The sequence below is a fragment of the Ranitomeya imitator genome, chromosome 8 (assembly GCF_032444005.1).
Source record: "Ranitomeya imitator isolate aRanImi1 chromosome 8, aRanImi1.pri, whole genome shotgun sequence".
NCBI lineage: Eukaryota > Metazoa > Chordata > Amphibia > Anura > Dendrobatidae > Ranitomeya > Ranitomeya imitator.
Window position 1 is genome coordinate 182,793,097 of NC_091289.1, and position 23,158 is coordinate 182,816,254.

Genomic DNA, 23,158 nt, shown 5'->3' on the forward strand with positions numbered 1-23,158 from the left:
CCCTAACACAAACCCTAACACAAACCCTAACACAAACCCTAACACAAACCCTAACACAAACTGTAACACAAACTCTCACACAAACTCTAACACAAACCCTAACCCAAACTGTAATCCTAACCCTAGCCCTAACCCTAACCCTAAGGGATCCTAACCCTAACCCTTATGGTTAGGGTTAGGATCCCTTAGGGTTAGGGTTACGGTTAGAGTTAGGGTTTGTGTTAGGGTTAGGGTTAAAATCCCTAGGGTTAGTGTTAGGGTTTGTGTTAGGGTTAGGGTTTGTGTTAGGGTTAGGATCCCTAGGGTTAGGGTTAGGGTTTGTGTTAGGGTTTGTGTTAGGGTTAGAGTTTGTGTTAGGGTTAGGATCCCTAGGGTTAGGGTTAGGGTTTGTGTTAGGGTTAGGGTTAGAGTTTGTGTTAGGGTTAGGATCCCTAGGGTTAGGGCTAGGGTTTGTGTTAGGGTTAGAGTTTGTGTTAGGGTTAGGATCCCTAGGGTTAGGGTTTGTGTTAGGGTTAGGGTTAGAGTTTGTGTTAGGGTTAGGGTTAGGATCCCTAGGGTTAGGGTTAGGGTTTGTGTTAGGGTTAGGGTTTGTGTTAGGGTTAGGATCCCTAGGGTTTGTGTTAGGGTTAGGGTTAGGGTTTGTGTTAGGGTTAGGATCCCTAGGGTTAGGGTTTGTGTTAGGGTTAGGGTTTGTGTTAGGGTTAGGGTTAGAGTTTGTGTTAGGGTTAGGGTTAGGATCCCTAGGGTTAGGGTTTGTGTTAGGGTTAGAGTTTGTGTTAGGGTTAGGGTTAGGATCCCTAGGGTTAGGGTTAGGGTTTGTGTTAGGGTTAGGGTTTGTGTTAGGGTTAGGATCCCTAGGGTTAGGGTTTGTGTTAGGGTTAGGGTTTGTGTTAGGGTTAGGGTTAGGATCCCTAGGGTTAGGGTTAGGGTTTGTGTTAGGGTTTGTGTTAGGGTTAGGATCCCTAGGGTTAGGGTTAGGGTATGTGTTAGGGTTAGGGTTTGTGTTAGGGTTTGTGTTAGGGTTAGGGTTAGAGTTTGTGTTAGGGTTAGGATCCCTAGGGTTAGGGTTTGTGTTAGGGTTAGGATCCCTGGGGTTAGGGTTTGTGTTAGGGTTAGGATCCCTAGGGTTAGGGTTAGGGTTTGTGTTAGGGTTAGGGTTTGTGTTAGGGTTAGGGTTTGTGTTAGGGTTAGGATCCCTAGGGTCAGGGTTTGTGTTAGGGTTAGGGTTTGTGTTAGGGTTAGAGTTTGTGTTAGGGTTAGGATCCCTAGGGTTAGGGTTTGTGTTAGGGTTAGGATCCTGTTATGACCTGGTGGTCAGGACAATAATGGACCTGGTGGTTAAGAGCACACGGAATGACCTGATAGTTACTGATAAATAAGGACGAACTCTGGGACGTGGGAACTCTGCTGACCGCAATCCCTAATCCTATCACGCACACTAGAAATAGCCGTGGATTGCTCCTAACGCTCCCTATGCAACTCGGCACAGCCTATGGAACTAGCTAGCCCTGAAGATAGAAAAATAAAGCCTACCTTGCCTCAGAGAAATTCCCCAAAGGAAAAGGCAGCCCCCCACATATAATGACTGTGAGTAAAGATGAAAATACAAACACAGAGATGAAATAGATTTAGCAAAGTGAGGCCCGACTTACTGAACAGACTGAGGATAGGAAAGGTTGCTTTGTGGTCAGCACAAAACCCTACAAAAAGACCACGCAGAGGGCGCAAAAAGACCCTCCGCACCGACTCACGGTGCGGAGGCGCTCCCTCTGCGTCCCAGAGCTTCCAGCAAGCAAGACAACAATAAAAATAGCAAGCTGGACAGAAAAATAGCAAACCAAAGAAAATACAAGCAGGAACTTAGCTTCGCTGGGAAGACAGGTCACAAAAACGATCCAGGAGAGAACTAGACCAATACTGGAACATTGACAGGTGGCATGGAGCAAAGATCTAAGTGGAGTTAAATAGAGCAGCCAGCTAACGAATTAACCTCGTCACCTGTGGAAGGAAACTCAGAAACACCCACCAGAGGAAGTCCATGGACAGAACCAGCCGAAGTACCATTCATGACCACAGGAGGGAGCCTGACAACAGAATTCACAACAGGATCCCTAGGGTTAGGGTTAGGGTTTGTGTTAGGGTTAGGATCCCTAGAGTTAGGGTTTGTGTTAGGGTTAGAGTTTGTGTTAGGGTTAGTATCACTAGGGTTACTAGGGATCCTAACCCTAACCCTAACCTTAAGTATTTATGTTTATAGTGGGTTTTCCAGTTGATTTTGATGATTGGCAGCTGTCACACACTTCTCATTATGCGTTTCAAAAACGCAAACGCAGGGAAAAACGCGTTTAAACGCGTTTTTGCATCAAATGCGTTTGCGTTAAAAACGCTGCGTTTCAAAACGCAAGTGTGAAACCAGCCTAAGAAACAAATTTTTCTGCAAATACACATTTAAAAAATGCTTCAAGTACGCTTTAAATAAGCTTGCTTTAGGGCTGCCCCCAAATTGGTTCAGTATGGCAATGTGGCCCTTGGACTAAAAAAGGGTTGTGCACCCCTGCTGTAGGGTATGACGTGTCTATACATACTAATATATAGAAAAAAATCTGGCACTCTTAATTGGCATCAATTAGATATTTATTTGTAGTGAAACGATCCCAATGGAATAATAACGTTTCAGTCTTTAACTCAGACCTTCATCAGACTGGGATATGAACAGAAAAGAAAAATATAGATTCAATATCATCATATAACAAAGGAATTACTAATAAAGATTATTATTATTGTTATTATTCTTAGTATTATTATTATATAAGGATAATATATGTAATGTTTGGTATATTGAGTGTCACAACATAATAACTAATATGTGTGTATGCTGATAGAATGAGCTCCCGGAGCAGTTTTTATTTGATTGATTACTGATTGTTACTTTTCTAATTTATATTTTTGTTATGTTTCTGTAGTTATTATTGTTATATTTTTCATTTTCATATTAAAATATCTGCCGGATTCAGCTCAGGATCAGTTTAGGAAAAGTAATCTAATGTACAGTATGTACACAGTGACTCCACCAGCAGAATAATGAGTGCAGCTCTGGAGTATAATACAGGATGTAACTCAGGATCAGTAATGTATGTACACAGTGACTGCACCAGCAGAATAGTGAGTGCAGCTCTGGGGTATAATACAGGAGGTAACTCAGGATGAGTAATGTAATGTATGTACACAGTGACTGCACCAGCAGAATAGTGAGTGCAGCTCTGGAGTATAATACAGGATGTAACTCAGGATCAGTAATGTAATGCATGTACACAGTGACTGCACCAGCAGAATAGTGAGTGCAGCTCTGGAGTATAATACAGGATGTAACTCAGGATCAGTAATGTAATGTGTGGTAGTGTGTGGTAGTCGGAGGCTCAGTACTGGTTGGTTGTAGTCTCAGTGCTGGTGGGAGGCTGTGTGGTAGTTGGAGGCTTAGTACTGGAGGGGGGCTGTGTGATATTTAAAACATGGTTCAGAACTTTTGATTTTTTACATAAAATTTCTCAACTTACCAGTAGGCGATTGTGTTTCAGCTCCCAGGCTCAAAGCTGTGTACAGAAAAATATAAATTATCTATTAGCTGTATGTTGTGAAATTTTAGCTACATATCATCTACATTTACAGGTGCTTCTCACAAAATTAGAATATCATCAAAAATTTAATTTATTTCAGTTCTTCAATACAAAAAGTGAATCTCATATACAGTTAAGTCCATATATATTTGGACAGAGACAACATTTTTCTAATTTTGGCTATAGACATTACCACAATGAATTTTAAACAAAACAATTCAGATGCATTTGAAGTTCAGACTTTCAGCTTTCATTTGAGGGTATCCACATTAAAATTGGATGAAGGGTTTAGGAGTTTCAGCTCTTTAACATGTGCCACCCTGTTTTTAAAGGTACCAAAAGTAATTGGACAGATTAAATAATTTTAAATAAAATGTTCATTTCTAGTACTTGGTTGAAAAACCTTTGTTGGCAATGACTGCCTGAAGTCTTGAACTCATGGACTTCAGCAGACGCTGTGTTTCCTCCTTTTTGATGCTCTGCCAGGCCTTCACTGCGGTGGTTTTCAGTTGCTGTTTGTTTGTGGTCCTCTCTGTCTGAAGTTTAGTCTTTAACAAGTGAAATGCATGCTCAATTGGGTTGAGATCAGGTGACTGACTTGGCCATTCAAGAATATTCCACTTCTTTGCTTTAATAAACTCCTGGGTTGCTTTGGCTTTATGTTTTGGGTCATTGTCCATCTGTAGTATGAAACGACGTCCAATCAGTTTTGCTGCATTTGGCTGGATCTGAGCACACAGTATGGCTCTGAATACCTCAGAATTCATTTGGCTGCTTCTGTCCTGTGTCACATCATCAATAAACACTAGTGACCCAGTGCCACTGGCAGCCATGCATGCCCAGGCCATCACACTGCCTCCACAGTGTTTTACAGATGATGTGGTATGCTTTGGATCATGAGCTGTACCACACCTTCACCATACTTTTCTATTTCCACCATTCTGGTGGAGGTTGATCTTGGTTTCATCTGTCCGAAGAATGTTCTTCCAGAACTGTGCTGGCTTTTTTAGATGTTTTTAGCAAAGTCCAGTCTAGCCTTTTTATTCTTGATTCTTATGAGTGGCTGCACCGTGCAGTGAACCCTCTGTATTTACTTTCATGGAGTCTTCTCTTTATGGTAGATGTGGATATTGATACGCCGACCTCCTGGAGAGTGTTGTTCACTTGGTTGGCTGTTGTGAAGGGGTTTCTCTTCACCATGGAGATTATTCTGCGATCATCCACCACTGTTGTCTTCCGTGGGAGCCCAGGTCTTTTTGCATTGATGAGTTCATCAGTGCTTTCTTTCTTTCTCAGGATGTACCAAACTGTAGATTTTGCCACTCCTAATATTGTAGCAATTTCTCAGATATTTTTTTTCTGTTTTCGCAGCTTAAGGATGGCTTGTTTCACCTGCATGGAGAGCTCCTTTGAGCGCATGTTGACTTTACAGCAAAACCTTCCAAATGCAAGCACCACACCTCAAATCAACTCAAGGCCTTTTATCTGCTTAATTGAGAATGACATAATGAAGGGATTGTTCACACCTGTCCATGAAATAGCCTTGGAGTCAATTGTCCAATTACTTTTAGTCCCTTTAAAAACAGGGTGGCACATGTTAAGGAGCTGAAACTCCTAAACCCTTCATCCAATTTTAATGTGGATACCCTCAAATGAAAGCTGAAAGTCTGAACTTCAACTGCATCTGAATTGTTTTGTTTAAAATTCATTGTGGTAATGTCTATAACCAAAATTAGAAAAATGTTGTCTCTGTCCAAATATATATGGACTTAACTGTATTATATAGAGTCATTACAAACAAGTTGTAAACTTGTGTGAAGCACCTGGGGGTTGAAGTTGCTCACCACTCATCTACATACATTTCTTGAGCGGTCTAGTTACCAAAATGGTGTCACTTGTGGGGGGTTTCCATTGTTTAGGCACATCAGGGGCTCACCAAGTAGGACATGACATTTGCTAATGATTCCAGGAAATTTTACATTCAAAAATTAAAATGACGCTCCTTCCCTTCCGAGCCCTGCCATGAGCCCAAACAGTACTTTTCTCCATCATGTTTGGTATCGGTGTACTCAGGAGAAATTGCACAACAAATTGCATGGTGCAATTTCTCCTGTTACCCTTTTGTTTTAGCACAAAATATTAAATTTTCATATTTGTAGAGAAAATTATATATTTTTTATTTTTACGACTCAGCATTATAAACTTGTGTGAAGCATCGATGGATTCACTGTGCTCACAACACATCTAGATCAGTTCCCTGAGGGTTCTAGTTCCCAAAATGGTGTCACTTGTGGGCGATTTTCACTGTTTAGGCATATCAGAGGCTCTCCAATTGCAACATGGCGTCCGCCAATTGTTCCAGGAAATTTTACATTGAAAAAGTCAAATGGCGCTCCTTCCCTTCCAAGCTCTGCCGTGCACCCAAACAGTGGTTTTCTCCCTCATATGGGGTATATGCATACTCACAAGAAATTACACAACAAATTTTACGGTCCATTTATTTCCTGTTACCCTTGTCAAAATAAAAAAAATTGGATCTGAAGTATTTTTTTGAGAAAAAAAGTTAAATGTTCATTTTTTTTTCCACATTCCAAAAATTCCAGTGAATTACCTGAAGGGTTAATAAACTTCTTGAATGTGGTTTTAAGCACCTTGAGGGGTGCAGTTTTTAGATTGTTGTCACTTTTGGGTATCATATAGACCCCTTAAAGTGACTTCAAATGTGATGTGGTCCCTCAAAAAAATGGTTTTGTAAATTTTTGTTGTAAAAATGGTATATCACTGGTCAACATTTAACCCTTATAACTTTCTAACAAAAAAAATTTAGTTCCAAAATTTTGCTGATGTAAAGCTGACATGTGGGAAATGTTACTTATTAACAATTGTGTGTGACATATTTCTGTGATTTAAGCGCATGAAAATTCAAAATTGAAAAAATTATGATTTTTTTTTCCAAATTTCCGTTTTATTTTTCAAATAAACGCAAGTCATACCAATGAAATTTTACCACTATCGTGAAGTACAATATGTCACGAAAAACATTCTCAGAATCACTGAGATCCGTTATAACCACATAAAGTGACAGTGGTCAGAATTGTAAAAACTGGCCTGGTCATTAACGTGAAAACCACCATCGGGGGTAAAGGGTTTAAAGGAGTTTGTCATTCTTTCAATTACAGGACTTTATTTTGGGCTTGATGTCATCTGACAATACAAAGGTGACATCAACCCCCCAGCTATACCCCTACCTGCCACTGCTCCGGGGCAAGTGGAAAAAGTGAGGCTAAGTGTCAGATTTGGCGTATTTTAAGGATGCCCCATTCCTGTTGCATCTGAGATACATGGCCCCTTCCTAGACTATTAATATTAGCCCGCAGCTGTCTGACTTTTTTTTGGGGGGGTCCCCCATTTTAATATCCAGGAAAGGCTAAGTATATACATGTTGAAACCAGAATGTTTTGGAGTGGCCATCACAAAGCCCTTATCTCAATCCTACTAATATTTATGGGCAAAGCTGAAAAGGCAGGTGCGAGCAAGGCGACCTACAAACCTGGATCAGTTTTGTGAGGAGGAATGGGCCCAAATTCCAGCCAACTATTGTGAAAAGTTTGTGGAAGGATATCCCTAACGTTTGACCCAAGTCATTCAGTTTAAGGGCAATGGTACCAAATACTAATGAAATGTATGTAAACTTTTGACTTTGCAGTAAGTAAAAAAAAAAAAAAGTCCTTAAAACATTCTCTCTCTCTCATTATTCTGGCATTTATTTGACAAATATTAATAATTATGGTAATCTTAATTGACCTAAAACAGGAACGGTTTATTCTGATTTCATGTCAGACACTGAGAAAAACATACATATGAGTCTTTTTATATAGTAAATGTAAACTTCTGGTTTCAATTGTAGCTGTGAGCTGATATTAATAGGAACCTTTATGAATATTGTCTCTTTCCCAGAATATTAAAATCATCCCCCAGCCGTCGGCTTTCCTTTAACTGTTTATGAAAATTAGCGGGGACCTCACTCGTTTTTTTTTGTTTATTTTTTTATTTGTTAAGGCTATGTCCACATTAGCGTTTTGCGTGTTTGCGTCGGGCGCCGCAGCGGCGACCCATGCGTCATGCGCCCCTATATTTAACATGGGGGGCGCATGGACATGCGTTGTGCTGCGTTGTGCGACGCATGCGTTTTTTTTGCCGCAAGCGTTGGGCGCAGAAAACGCAACAAGTTGCATTTTTTTTGCTTCCAAATTTCGGCAAAAAAGGACACATGCGTCGCAAAACGCAGCGTTTTAGCATGCGTTTTGGTGCGTTTTTATTTGCGTTGTGCGTTGCGTCGCCGATGCAGTGGCGCACAACGCAAATGTGATCGTAGCCTAACAAGTACAGTAAAATACACACCCAAGGTAACCTAAAGGTACCGTTACACTAAACGACTTACCAACGATCACGACCAGCGATACGACCTGGCCGTGATCGTTGTTAAGTTGTTGTGTGGTCGCTGGGGAGCTGTCACACAGACAGCTCTCTCCAGCGACCAACGATCAGGGGAAAGACTTCGGCATCGTTTTAACTGTCTTCAACGATGCCGAAGTCCCCGGGTAACCAGGGTAAACATCGGGCTACTAAGTGCAGGGCCGCGCTTAGTAACCTGATATTTACCCTGGTTACCATTGTAAAAGTTTAAAAAAAAAAAAACACTACATACTCACATTCTGATGTCTGTCACGTCCCCCGCCGTCAGCTTCCCGCACTGACTGTGACATCACCGCTGTGCTCTGCTTTCCGGCCGGCGCTGACAGTCAGTGCAGGGAAGCTGACGGCGGGGGACGTGACACATCGGAATGTGAGTATGTACTGTTTTTTTTTTTTAACTTTTACAATGGTAACCAGGGTAAATATCAGGTTACTAAGTGCGGCCCTGCGCTTAGTAACCCTGATATTTACCCTGGTTACAAGTGAACACATCGCTGGATTGGCATCACACACGCCGATCCAGCGATGACAGCGGGTGATCAGCCACCAAAAAAACGTCCTGATCATTCCCCACGACCAACGATCTCCCAGCAGGGGCCTGATCGTTGGTCGCTGTCAAACATAACGAGATCGTTAGCGAGATCGTTGCTATGTCACAAAAAAAGTGACGTTGCAACGATATCGTTAACGATATCGTTATGTGTGAAGGTACCTTTAGTTTACACCCTTCAGGTATTCCAGCAGCTCGAAACTTCAGTAACCATAAATTGTCCCTCAAAGTTTCATATGAGGTTTCCAGGCCTCGCAGCTGCTCTGGTAAACTGCGTTCAAGCCACCGTGTCTCACGGTAGCTCCAGTGCCAGACTGTTTAGTGCTAGGGAGTGCCAAGTGCCAACTTGTGGCCGTTCATCAGTCCGGAACTGTCAATTACAAAGCAAGAGAAACAGCTGCTATGAACTCATGTGACCTTACTGTTCTTGTTGACAATTAAAAAGGTAATTGAAAAAAGATACGCGTGTGGGTCCCCAGTAATTTTCATAATCAGCAGATGGAACACCAACGGCTGGGGGCTGATGTTAATATTCTGGGAAAGTGACAATATTCTTAAAGGTACCCAGGCTATTAATATTAGCTCACAGCTGTATATTTAACCTTTCCTGGTTATTAAAATGGGGAACCCTCCCCCAAAAAATGTATTGTTGATAACCAGCCAGGCAACACTGAAAGCTGCGGGCTGCAACCCTCAGATGTTAGCTTCAGCAAGGCTGGTTAACAAGACTAAAGGAATCTCCACGACGTACTCTTTAATTATTTAAATACATAATTTTTAAAAATGGCATTGTCCCCCCCCCATTTTTGACAATCAGCCAAACTAAAGCTGACATCTGGGGGCTGGTGTCACGATATGGTATGAAATATCATAAGTAGTTCTCTTGCTAGCCTGCGTGGGCTAAGCCCCCCTTCTTGGAGTGATGCTGCAACAGTTTGTAGCTTCAAATTCCTGACTTTCAACTCCCAAGCCTCCCTTCCCTTTCATTCAGCCAAGAGCTGCTTTGCCAATGTACTGGGGAGTTTTATGGCCGAGAGGTATTTACAACTAGGCTCAAATTTTCCTCTAGCAGAGAACTGTTTAGAAGTGTCTAGAAGTTTCTAGGATCCATGAAAGATTCTTTGTTTGGTTTTTGTACGATATTATGCACCATGTTTACGTTAAGAACACGAAAATATATATTCGTATTCTCACTCGGTGGACCTACCCATTCCCCGAAACACGGGCTTCTAACTCCGTCTGGTAAAGAAGTAGGGTTTTCTCTGTAAATATGTATCCCAGACAGGACATATTTGATCTCATTAGAATGCTCACGTTAATCCGAGATGAATGCTGGGTTTGGTATGACGCTGACATGTTTTGTAGTGAAGTTATAGAAATCAGAGAAAATAGTTTAAAGTTTAGTCAGAATGTAGAGAGAGGAGGGTCTGGATAAGCCAGCCTTTCTGTGATGTCACAGCCTTAAGGTTTTAAGTTTGTGGCATGCTTCCCCAGCTCAGACTTCTTCTTGACTTCTAGTCTTCTCCTGAAGCCAGCAGCACGTCCAATGAGCTGGGACGTATGGAAAAAACTCCACTAGCCTGGTTGCCTGCCACGCTTTGAACATGTGAGTGTTACCTTTTCTCATTTAATCCCTGTTTATTTCATAATTACCCTTGTACATATTTGCAATTGTCTCATTTGTAACATCTTCATAAAATATTTTTTATAATGCACTGCCTAATTTTTTATGGGATATACTATTATATGTTAGTTCATTCTCCATGCTCTAACAACCGTATCCTAAGTCTCTGGAAGAGAATTACGCTACTGTGTTGGGTTAGCTTCGGACCCGTTTAATCGAAGCTGGTGGCAGTGATACCGTGCAGGCTTTTGGGGTGATGTTGTAGCGACTGCGGCGTTGATAATTATTGTTCCTGCCTGAGTGGGAGTAGTTTATCGTGTCGCTGCAGCGTGCCCAATAGCCAGTACATAGCAGGCAGCCTTTCTGGCGACTAATTACCCAGGGTGCAGTACCTAATCTGACCTGAGAGTAAGGGGGCGCCAGAGAGCTGCAAGTGTTAAGTGGAACTGTAAGCGGGATATACATAAATCCCTGCAGTTTGTGGTATATTGAAAGCAGTGGGATACCTAGAATAAGCCCCTGCTATAAACTAAGAGGTCAATAGCCTTGTGTGTGTTTTCTCATCACATTGTTAGCAGTGGAGGGATAACTAAGATAAGCCCCCCTGCACATGTGATAGCCGTCTGTTGGCCTAAAGTCACCCCAACCCGTGACGTAGGGGTGACGGTCACGGTGTGAATCGTGACGAATTGGTGGCAGCGGTCAGGGGATTCCTGACAATTGGTGGAAAGGCGGTGGGATATCTTAGAGCATTAGTGATTTGGTTTGAGTAATCATTCCTCTCACTAAAAACTTGCAGAAAGTTCTTGCGAGGACTCTGCGCAAACAAGTTTGGAGAACGAACTCAGTGTTTTATTAGTCTTGAGACAATTGCGTACTGGGAATTATCCCCTCCCTTCTCTTCGTTTTTCTATCCTATCTTTTATTTGGCAACCATGGCTGCGAAAGGGGAAGCCTGGAACAACCAGCAGAAGAAGGACATTCTTGCTGGGATATGCATGTACCACGGCCTGAACCCCCAGGACAAGTCCAAGGCTCAAATGGTCGCTGACCTGGTGCAATTTGAAGCCGACCAAGCCAGGTCACAGAGCCCAGAGGCCGCAGAAGCCAGCACCAGCGAACATGGTGCTGCAGCAGAGGTCCAACCACTGAATGCTGGCCCTGTTAGCGATTCGGGCGAATTGGACCCCCACCTGCAGGCGGCCCTGAAAGAATTCCCCACTGACGACCATGAGGGACGTCGGCAGCTGATTCAGCAATACCGGCAGGAGGCCCAGCGAGCTGAGAGAGAGGCCCGAGCCGAGCGGCAAGCCGAGCGAGAGGCTCAGGCCCAGCGAGCCGAGCGGCAAGCGGAGCGGGAGTACCAGCTGCAGATGGCCCGACTGCAAATGCAGGGGTTGTCCCAGACCAACAGTGAGCCCAGCAGCGCTCAGATACCTAAGCCCTGGCCCGATCACTTTCCTGTTATGGAGAAGGACGGGGACTTGGACATGTTTCTGCGGGCCTTTGAGAAAGCCTGCAGACAGTACCGGCTGCCTACAGATGAATGGGCACGATACCTGACACCAGGGCTGAGAGGCAAAGGTCTGGAGGCATTTGCTGCCCTCCCTCAAAAACAAGATGGTGACTATGAGGCCATCAAGCAGGCTCTGATAGCCAAGTACCAGCTTACACCCGAGGTGTACCGTAGAAAGTTCCGGACCCTCCAACGTGGCCCACACGACAGTTACAGTGATGTGGTGCATGGACTGGGGACCCACTTTGACCAGTGGACCCAAGGACTGTCAGTGACCACCTTTGCACAGCTGCGAGACCTGATGATCAAAGACCAGTTCTTTCATCTTTGCCCAGCTGAGGTGCGACAGTTCGTGATGGACAGAGAACCCAAAGACGTGACGAAAGCAGCGTAGATTGCCGATGCCTATGAGGCCAACCGTAGATCGGAAGTGCGGAAGCCAGTCACCACCAGCTGGAGAGGGGGTAAGCCTGCAACCAACGCCAGTATCCCTGCCAGCCAACACACCAAAGGTCCTGGCCCCGTGGCCAACAGCACCAGACCTACCACCGAACCTCGCAAGTGTTTCACCTGCCATCAGACTGGTCATATCATTCCTCCTGCCCAACCAAGCAGAAGAACACCCCAGCCAAGGCCCCAGGGCCTAATGCAGCAGTTCTTTTGGTGGGTGGTGTGGTTGGGAGGGTGTGTGACAACGTACAGCACGTTACTGTGGGAGGCCATGTTGCTACAGGCCTCAAGAACACCGGGGCTGAACGAACCCTCATCCGACCCGAACTGGCGGCCCCTGAAGAAATCATTCCGGGGAAAACCCTAACTGTCACTGGGATTGGGGGAATCAGCTGTCCCTTACCGATGGTCCAAGTTTTTATTGATTGGGGTGCCGGGAGCGGGGTGAAGGAAGTGGGGCTGTCTGATAATTTGCCCACTGATGTTTTGTTGGGGACTGATTTGGGGAGGATGGTTGCATACTACGTCCCTGACACCCCTCCCCAATCTACTAATGAGGGTAAAGTTAACCCTGATGATGATGATGGGAAATCGCATGTGTTACCTGACCATGCTTTATCTTGTAATGATGCATCTAATAACCATTTTTTTCCTAGGATTGATGGTGAAAATGTTGTACCTGTGCCAGCTGACCCTGATAATGATTTTTCTGTGAAGGTTAATGTGTCCAAAGGTACAGGCGTGCCCAGCCGCGTCGCTCTGCGGAGTGAGACGGCTAAGGAACCCCTATCAGGGGCAAGTGTCGGTGCTACAGGAAATGGGGAGATGCATAGGAACCGTGAGGAAGTTGATGCCATGAAAGTGACCAGTGCCACCGAGGAAGGTAACTGGCCCATAAGTAGCACTGCCCCTGGAGTGTTGGGGGTGGATGGGGAGGTAGAGCCCATAGCAGCGCCGGCTGATGGGTCTGAAGAAACCCCTGGGGAGACAGCCTACGTAGCTGCTGTCACCCGCAGTCAGAGTGCCCGGAACGCAGATAACTGTCTGCCTTCCGGACCCTCCTCAGTCATCACTGTGACTGAACCAGAGGTGGACTCAGAGCAGGTCCAAGAGTGTTCCCGTGGGGAAGGGACCCTGACGTCGCTTTTGGCTTCCCCTAGCCAGGAGTTTCAGGCCGCTCTGCACACAGATGTGAGCCTAGAGAGTTTGAGACGACTTGCCGGGGCGCACTTCTCCGAGGCTGATAAGGAGAAGGTGTTCTGGGAATGAGGAAGGTTATACCGGGAGACAGTACCCGGAGAATCCCAAAAGGAGTGGTTGAGGGAAAGACAGCTGGTCGTCCCGCAGTAATTAATTCCGGGGTGAGTTGTTGCGGATTGCCCATGAGATCCCGCTAGCTGGACACTTGGGGATCAGCAAAACTAAGGCCCGGCTGTCTCAACACTTCTATTGGCCTAAGATGGGGACAGATGTGTCAAACTACTGCCGTTCCTGTGTCACCTGTCAAAAGGTGGGGAAAGCGGGGCCTGCTGTTAAGGCTCCCCTGATCCCTTTGCCAGTGATAGAAGAGCCTTTCCAGAGGATCGCGGTGGACATTGTGGGCCCGCTGGCCGTCCCCAGCAGCTCTGGAAAGCAATACATCCTTACTGTGGTAGACTATGCTACCCGGTACCCAGAGGCAGTAGCTCTGTCGTCAACTAGGGCAGATAAGGTGGCGGATGCCCTGTTGGCCATCTTTTCACGTGTAGGGTTTCCCAGGGAAATGCTTACTGATCAAGGGACCCAATTTATGTCTCACCTAATGGAGGCTCTCTGTAAGAGAATGCAGGTGAAGCACCTGGTATCGAGTGCGTATCACCCACCGACCAATGGCTTGTGTGAACGCTTCAATGGTACCCTCAAACAGATGCTACGCATGCTGGTTGAGACTCAAGGGCGCGACTGGGAGCGGTATCTCCCACACCTGCTGTTCGCTTACCGAGAGGTTCCGCAGGCCTCGACGGGGTTCTCCCCCTTCGAGCTCCTGTACGGCAGGCGAGTCCGGGGACCCCTTGGGTTGGTAAGAGAATCCTGGGAAGAGGAGCCGAACCCTTCTGAAGTGTCCATAGTGGAGTATGTCATGCGCTTCCGTGACAAGATGCAGACCTTGACGCAGTTGGTGCATGACAACATGACGCAGGCTCAGGCTGATCAGAAGCACTGGTACAACCAGAACGCCCGGGAGCGGACCTACCACGTGGGTCAAAAGGTGTGGGTGCTGGTCCCCGTACCAACGGATAAGCTTCAGGCAGCCTGGGAGGGCCCGTACGTCATCCACCAACAGCTCAACCCGGTCACGCTTGACCACGCTCGGGGTAGGCGAAAGGCCTTTCACGTCAACATGATGAAGGCTCATCACAAACGTGAACCTTTCGTCCTACCGGTCTGCAGCTTGCCCGAAGACGGGGAGGAAGACACCCTCCTGGACATGCTGGCCCAAGACAAGGCCAATGGGTCCATCGAGGACGTGGAGGTAAGCACCTCGTTAACTGAACCCCAGCGGTTGCAGTTGCAAACCACACTGGAACCCTTCCGGGTCGTGTTCTCCAACCGACCTGGGAGGACTGAGTTAGCCGTCCACGAGGTGGACACCGGGAATCACGCCCCACTACGGCGAACACCCTATCGAATCTCTGACCAGGTGCAGCAGATTATGCGCCAAGAGATCGATGAGATGTTACAGCTGGGGGTGATTCGACGGTCAAAGAGCGCGTGGGCATCACCTGTAGTTCTCGTGCCAAAGAAGGACCGGACCACCCGGTTCTGCGTGGACTACAGGGGGCTCAACGCCATCACAGCCTCCGACGCGCACCCAATGCCGCGCATCGAGGAGCTGCTGGATAAGTTAGCTGGCGCAGATTACCTAACAATAATGGATCTGAGTAGAGGATACTGGCAGACTCCCCTGAGCCCCGAGGCGCAGGAGAAGTCCGCCTTTATCACACCTTTTGGACTGTACGAGTCCACGGTCATGCCCTTCGGCATGAAGAATGCCCCTGCCACTTTCCAGCGGATGGTCAACCTCCTGCTTCAGGGACTGGAGAAGTACGCCGTGACGTACTTGGATGACATTGCCATCTTCAGTCCCTCCTGGAAGGAACACCTGCAACATCTCAAGGAGGTGTTCAGGCGAATTCACCAAGCAAGACTGACTATCAAGCCGGGAAAGTGTCAGATGGGCATGAGGGAGGTTCACTACCTGGGGCACCGGGTAGGCGGGAACACCCTAAAGCCAGAGCCTGACAAAGTGGGAGTGATCGTGAACTGGCCCACTCCCGTGACCAAGAAACAGGTGATGTCCTTCTTGGGCACTGCAGGGTACTATAGGTGCTTCGTACAGCACTATAGTAGCCTGGCAAAACCTTTGACGGACCTCACCAGGAAGAAGCTACCCCACATCGTCAACTGGACAGATGGCTGTGAGGGGGCCTTCCAGGCGTTGAAAACCGCACTGTGCAACGCCCCTGTGTTGAAAGCAGTCGACAGTAGTCGACCGTTCTTGGTGCAGACCGACGCCAGTGAGTTTGGCCTTGGTGCTGTGCTCAGCCAGGTTGACTCGGAGGACCAAGAGCACCCCGTGTTATACCTGAGCCGGAAGCTTTTGCCGAGGGAAGTGGCCTACTCCACCATCGAGAAGGAGTGCCTGGCCATAGTCTGGGCCCTGCAGTGCTTGCAGCCCTACTTGTACGGTCGCCCCTTCACTGTGGTGACCGACCACATCCTCTGCGCTGGCTAAACGCCATGTGTGGAACCAACGGCAGGTTGCTACGCTGGAGCCTTGCCCTTCAGCAGTTTGACTTCACCATTGAACACAAAACTGGCAAAGAGCATGGGAATGCAGATGGACTCTCCCGCCAGGGTGAACCTACTGAGGTGCCCATGGAGGCATACCGTGGGGTACTGCCTCCCTAGCGCACACCAAAAGGGGGAGGTGTCACGATATGGTATGAAATATCATAAGTAGTTCTCTTGCTAGCCTGCGTGGGCTAAGCCCCCCTTCTTGGAGTGATGCTGCAAAAGTTTGTAGCTTCAAATTCCTGACTTTCAACTCCCAAGCCCCCCTTCCCTTTCATTCAGCCAAGAGCTGCTTTGCCAATGTACTGGGGAGTTTTATGGCCGAGAGGTATTTACGACTAGGCTCAAATTTTCCTCTAGCAGAGAACTGTTTAGAAGTGTCTAGAAGTTTCTAGGATCCATGAAAGATTCTTTGTTTGGTTTTTGCACGATATTATGCACCATGTTTACGTTAAGAACACGAAAATATATATTCGTATTCTCACTCGGTGGACCCACCAATTCCCCGAAACACGGGCTTCTAACTCCGTCTGGTAAAGAAGTAGGGTTTTCTCTGTAAATATGTATCCCAGATAGGACATATTTGATCTCATTAGAATGCTCACATTAATCCGAGATGAATTCTGGGTTTGGTATGACGCTGACTGTTATGAAAGGTAATTCAGTACCACAATGGACATAGAGGTCAGCGCACATACAGTGACCTGGCAATAACCCAAAAAAACAAGAACGAGCTCTGAGACGTGGGAACTCTGTTGACCGCAATCCCTAATCCTCTCCAACCACACTAAAGGCAGCCGTGGATTGCGCCTAACGCTCCCTATGCAACTCGGCACGGCCTGAGAAACTAGCTAGCCTGAAGATAGAAAATAAGCCTACCTTGCCTCAGAGAAATACCCCAAAGGAAAAGGCAGCCCCCACATATAATGACTGTGAGTTAAGATGAAAAGACAAACGTAGAGATGAAATAGATTTAGCAAAGTGAGGCCCAACTTTCTGAACAGAGCGAGGATAGGAAAGGTAACTTTGCGGTCAACACAAAACCCTACAAAAACCACGCAAAGGGGGCAAAAAGACCCTCCGTACCGAACTAACGGCACGGAGGTACACCCTCTGCGTCCCAGAGCTTCCAGCAAGCAGTAAAAAACAAATTGACAAGCTGAACAGAAAAAAACAGCAAACAAATAGCAAAGAGGAACTTAGCTATGCAGAGCAGCAGGCCACAGGAACGATCCAGGAGGAAACAGGTCCAATACTAGAACATTGACTGGAGGCCAGGATCAAAGCACTAGGTGGAGTTAAATAGAGCAGCACCTAACGACTTCACCACATCACCTGAGGAAGGAAACTCAGAAGCCGCAGTACCACTTTCCTCCACCAACGGAAGCTCACAGAGAGAACCAGCCGAAGTACCACTTGTGACCACAGGAGGGAGCTCTGCCACAGAATTCACAACAGTACCCCCCCTTGAGGAGGGGTCACCGAACCCTCACCAGAGCTCCCAGGACGACCAGGATGAGCCATATGAAAGGCACGAACAAGATCGGGAGCATGGACATCAGAGGCAAACACCCAGGAATTATCTTCCTGAGCATAACCCTTCCACTTAACCAGATACTGGAGTTTCCGCCTTGAAACACGAGAATCCAAAATCTTCTCCACAATATACTCCAACTCCCCCTCCACCAAAACCGGGGCAGGAGGATCAACAGATGGAACCATAGGTGCCACGTATCTCCGCAACAATGACCTATGGAATACGTTATGTATGGAAAAAGAATCTGGAAGGGTCAGACGAAAAGACACAGGATTAAGAACCTCAGAAATCCTATACGGACCAATAAAACGAGGTTTAAACTTAGGAGAGGAAACCTTCATAGGAATATGACGAGAAGATAACCAAACCAAGTCCCCAACCCTAAGTCGGGGACCCACACAGCGTCTGCGATTAGCGAAACGTTGAGCCTTCTCCTGGGACAAAGTCAAATTGTCCACTACATGAGTCCAAATCTGCTGCAACCTGTCCACCACAGTATCCACACCAGGACAGTCCGAAGACTCAACCTGCCCTGAAGTGAAACGAGGATGGAACCCAGAGTTGCAGAAAAACGGTGAAACCAAGGTAGCCGAGCTGGCCCGATTATTAAGGGCGAACTCAGCCAAAGGCAAAAAGGACACCCAGTCATCCTGATCAGCAGAAACAAAGCATCTCAGATATGTTTCCAAGGTCTGATTGGTTCGTTCGGTCTGGCCATTAGTCTGAGGATGGAAAGCCGAGGAAAAAGAGAAGTCAATGCCCATCCTACCACAAAAGGCTCGCCAAAACCTCGAAACAAACTGGGAACCTCTGTCAGAAACGATATTCTCTGGAATGCCATGCAAACGAACCACATGCTGGAAAAACAATGGCACCAAATCAGAGGAGGAAGGCAATTTAGACAAGGGTACCAAATGGACCATCTTAGAGAAGCGATCACAGACCACCCAAATGACTGACATCTTTTGAGAGACGGGAAGATCTGAAATAAAATCCATAGAGATATGTGTCCAAGGCCTCTTCGGGACCGGCAAGGGCAAAAGCAACCCACTGGCACGAGAACAGCAGGGCTTAGCCCGAGCACAAATCCCACAGGACTGCACAAAAGTACGCACATCCCGCGACAGAGATGGCCACCAAAAGGATCTAGCCACTAATTCTCTGGTACCAAAGATTCCAGGATGACCAGCCAACACCGAACAATGAACCTCAGAGGTAACTTTATTCGTCCACCTATCAGGGACAAACAGATTCTCCGCTGGGCAACGATCAGGTTTATTAGCCTGAAATTTTTGCAGCACCCGCCGCAAATCAGGGGAGATGGCAGACACAATTACTCCCTCTTTGAGGATACCCGCCGGCTCAGATACACCCGGAGAGTCGGGCACAAAACTCCTAGACAGAGCATCCGCCTTCACATTTTTAGAGCCCGGAAGGTATGAAATCACAAAGTCAAAACGGGCAAAAAACAACGACCAACGAGCTTGTCTAGGATTCAACCACTTGGCGGACTCGAGATAAGTCAAGTTCTTATGATCAGTCAAGACCACCACGCGATGCTTAGCTCCTTCAAGCCAATGACGCCACTCCTCGAATGCCCACTTCATGGCCAGCAACTCTCGATTGCCCACATCATAATTTCGCTCAGCAGGCGAAAACTTCCTGGAAAAGAAGGCGCATGGTTTCGTCACCGAGCAATCAGAACTTCTCTGCGACAAAACAGCCCCTGCTCCAATCTCAGAAGCATCAACCTCGACCTGGAACGGAAGCGAAACATCTGGTTGACACAACACAGGGGCAGAAGAAAAACGACGCTTCAACTCTTGAAAAGCTTCCACCGCAGCAGAAGACCAATTGACCAAATCAGCACCTTTCTTGGTCAAATCGGTCAATGGTTTAGCAATACTAGAAAAATTGCAGATGAAGCGACGATAAAAATTAGCAAAGCCCAGAAACTTTTGCAGACTTTTCAGAGATGTCGGCTGAGTCCAATTATGGATGGCTTGGACCTTAACAGGGTCCATCTCGATAGTAGAAGGGGAAAAGATGAACCCCAAAAATGAAACCTTCTGAACACCAAAGAGACACTTTGATCCCTTCACAAACAAAGAATTAGCACGCAGGACCTGAAACACCGTTCTGACCTGCTTCACATGAGACTCCCAATCATCCGAGAAGATCAAAATGTCATCTAAGTACACAATCAGGAATTTATCCAGGTACTCTCGGAAGATGTCATGCATAAAGGACTGAAACACTGATGGAGCATTGGCAAGTCCGAATGGCATTACTAGATACTCAAAATGGCCCTCGGGCGTATTAAATGCAGTTTTCCACTCATCGCCTCGCTTAATACGCACAAGATTATACGCACCACGAAGATCTATCTTGGTGAACCAACTAGCCCCCTTAATCCGAGCAAACAAATCAGATAACAATGGCAAGGGGTACTGAAATTTAACCGTGATCTTATTTAGAAGGCGGTAATCTATACAAGGTCTCAGTGAACCATCCTTCTTGGCTACAAAAAAGAACCCTGCTCCTAATGGCGACGATGACGGGCGAATATGCCCCTTCTCCAAAAACTCCTTCACATAACTCCGCATAGCGGCGTGCTCAGGCACAGATAAATTAAACAGTCGACCTTTTGGGAATTTACTACCAGGAATCAAATCGATAGCACAATCACAATCCCTATGCGGAGGTAGGGTATCGGACTTGGGCTCATCAAATAAATCCCGGTAATCAGACGAGAACTCAGGAACCTCAGAAGGGGTGGATGACGAAATAGTCAGAAATGGGACATCACCATGTACCCCCTGACAACCCCAGCTGGACACCGACATGGATTTCCAATCTAATACTGGATTATGGACTTGTAGCCATGGCAACCCCAACACGACCACATCATGCAGATTATGCAACACCAGAAAGCGAATAACCTCCTGATGTGCAGGAGCCATGCACATGGTCAGCTGGGTCCAGTACTGAGGCTTATTCTTGGCCAAAGGCGTAGCATCAATTCCTCTCAATGGAATAGGACACTGCAAGGGCTCCAAGAAAAACCCACAACGCCTAGCATACTCCAAGTCCATCAAATTCAGAGCAGCGCCTGAGTCCACAAATGCCATGACAGAATACGATGACAAAGAGCAGATCAAGGTAACAGACAGAAGAAATTTTGACTGTGCCATACCAATGGTGGCAGACCTAGCGAACCGCTTAGTGCGCTTAGGACAATCAGAGATAGAATGAGTGGAATCACCACAGTAGAAACACAGCCCATTCAGACGTCTGTGTTCTTGCCATTCAACTCTGGTCAAAGTCCTATCGCACTGCATAGGCTCAGGTTTAAGCTCAGGTAATACCGCCAAATGGTGCACAGATTTACGCTCGCGCAAGCGTCGACCGATCTGAATGGCCAAAGACATAGACTCATTCAGACCAGCAGGCATAGGAAATCCCACCGTGACATCCTTAAGGGCTTCAGAGAGACCTTTTCTGAAAATAGCTGCGAGCGCACCTTCATTCCACTGAGTGAGTACGGACCACTTTCTAAATTTCTGACAATATACCTCTATTTCATCCTGACCCTGACACAGAGCCAGCAAATTCTTCTCTGCCTGATCCACAGAATTAGGCTCATCGTACAGCAATCCGAGCGCCAGGAAAAATGCATCGATATTACTTAATGCAGGATCTCCTGACGCAAGAGAAAATGCCCAGTCCTGAGGGTCGCCACGCAAAAAAGAAATAACGATCCTAACTTGTTGAACTGGGTCACCAGAGGAGTGAGGTTTCAAAGCCAGAAATAGTTTACAATTATTTTTGAAACTCAGAAATGTAGTTCTATCTCCAAAAAACAAATCAGGAATAGGAATTCTCGGTTCTAACATAGAATTCTGAACCACAAAGTCTTGAATACTTTGTACTCTTGCCGTGAGCTGATCCACACATGAAGACAGACCTTTAATGTCCATTGCTACACCTGTGTCCTGAACCACCCAAATGTCTAGGGGAAAAAAAAGGCAAAACACAGTGCAGAGAAAAAAAAATGGTCTCAGAACTTCTTTTTTCCCTCTATTGAGAATCATTAGTACTTTGCGCCTCCAGTACTGTTATGAAAGGTAATTCAGTACCACAATGGACATAGAGGTCAGCGCACATACAGTGACCTGGCAATAACCCAAAAAAACAAGAACGAGCTCTGAGACATGGGAACTCTGTTGACCGCAATCCCTAATCCTCTCCAACCACACTAAAGGCAGCCGTGGATTGCGCCTAACGCTCCCTATGCAACTCGGCACGGAAAGGAAAAGGCAGCCCCCACATATAATGACTGTGAGTTAAGATGAAAAGACAAACGTAGAGATGAAATAGATTTAGCAAAGTGAGGCCCAACTTTCTGAACAGAGCGAGGATAGGAAAGGTAACTTTGCGGTCAACACAAAACCCTACAAAAACCACGCAAAGGGGGCAAAAAGACCCTCCGTACCGAACTAACGGCACGGAGGTACACCCTCTGCGTCCCAGAGCTTCCAGCAAGCAGTAAAAAACAAATTGACAAGCTGGACAGAAAAAAACAGCAAACAAATAGCAAAGAGGAACTTAGCTATGCAGAGCAGCAGGCCACAGGAACGATCCAGGAGGAAACAGGTCCAATACTAGAACATTGACTGGAGGCCAGGATCAAAGCACTAGGTGGAGTTAAATAGAGCAGCACCTAACGACTTCACCACATCACCTGAGGAAGGAAACTCAGAAGCCGCAGTACCACTTTCCTCCACCAACGGAAGCTCACAGAGAGAACCAGCCGAAGTACCACTTGTGACCACAGGAGGGAGCTCTGCCACAGAATTCACAACAGCTGACATGTTTTGTAGTGAAGTTATAGAAATCAGAGAAAATAGTTTAAAGTTTAGTCAGAATGTAGAGAGAGGAGGGTCTGGATAAGCCAGCCTTTCTGTGATGTCACAGCCTTAAGATTTTAAGTTTGTGGCAGGCTTCCCCAGCTCAGACTTCTTCTTGACTTCTTGTCTTCTCCTGAAGCCAGCAGCACGTCCAATGAGCTGGGACGTATGGAAAAAACTCCACTAGCCTGGTTGCCTGCCACGCTTTGAACATGTGAGTGTTACCTTTTCTTATTTAATCCCTGTTTATTTCATAATTACCCTTGTACATATTTGCAATTGTCTCATTTGTAACATCTTCATAAAATATTTTTGATAAAGCACTGCCTAATTTTTTATGGGATATACTATTATATGTTAGTTCATTCTCCATGCTCTAACAACCGTATCCTAAGTCTCTGGAAGAGAATTACGCTACTGTGTTGGGTTAGCTTCAGACCCGTTTAATCGAAGCTGGTGGCAGTGATACCGTGCAGGCTTTTGGGGTGATGTTGTAGCGACTGCGGTGTTGATAATTATTGTTCCTGCCTGAGTGGGAGTAGTTTATCGCGTCGCTGCAGCGTGCCCAATAGCCAGTACATAGCAGGCAGCCTTTCTGGCGACTAATTACCCAGGGTGCAGTACCTAATCTGACCTGAGAGTAAGGG

General features: G+C 46.3%; 1 long non-coding RNA gene across 1 annotated transcript in view; it reads right to left on the reverse strand.

The window, feature by feature from the left end:
- The window catches only part of LOC138647549 (uncharacterized), a 35,407-nt gene that overhangs the window by 5,324 nt on the left and 6,925 nt on the right, over window positions 1–23,158 (reverse strand). The window contains exon 3 of the long non-coding RNA XR_011314997.1: window positions 3,555–3,590. This is a non-coding gene — a long non-coding RNA (uncharacterized lncRNA). The remainder of the gene's footprint in view (window positions 1–3,554; window positions 3,591–23,158) is intronic.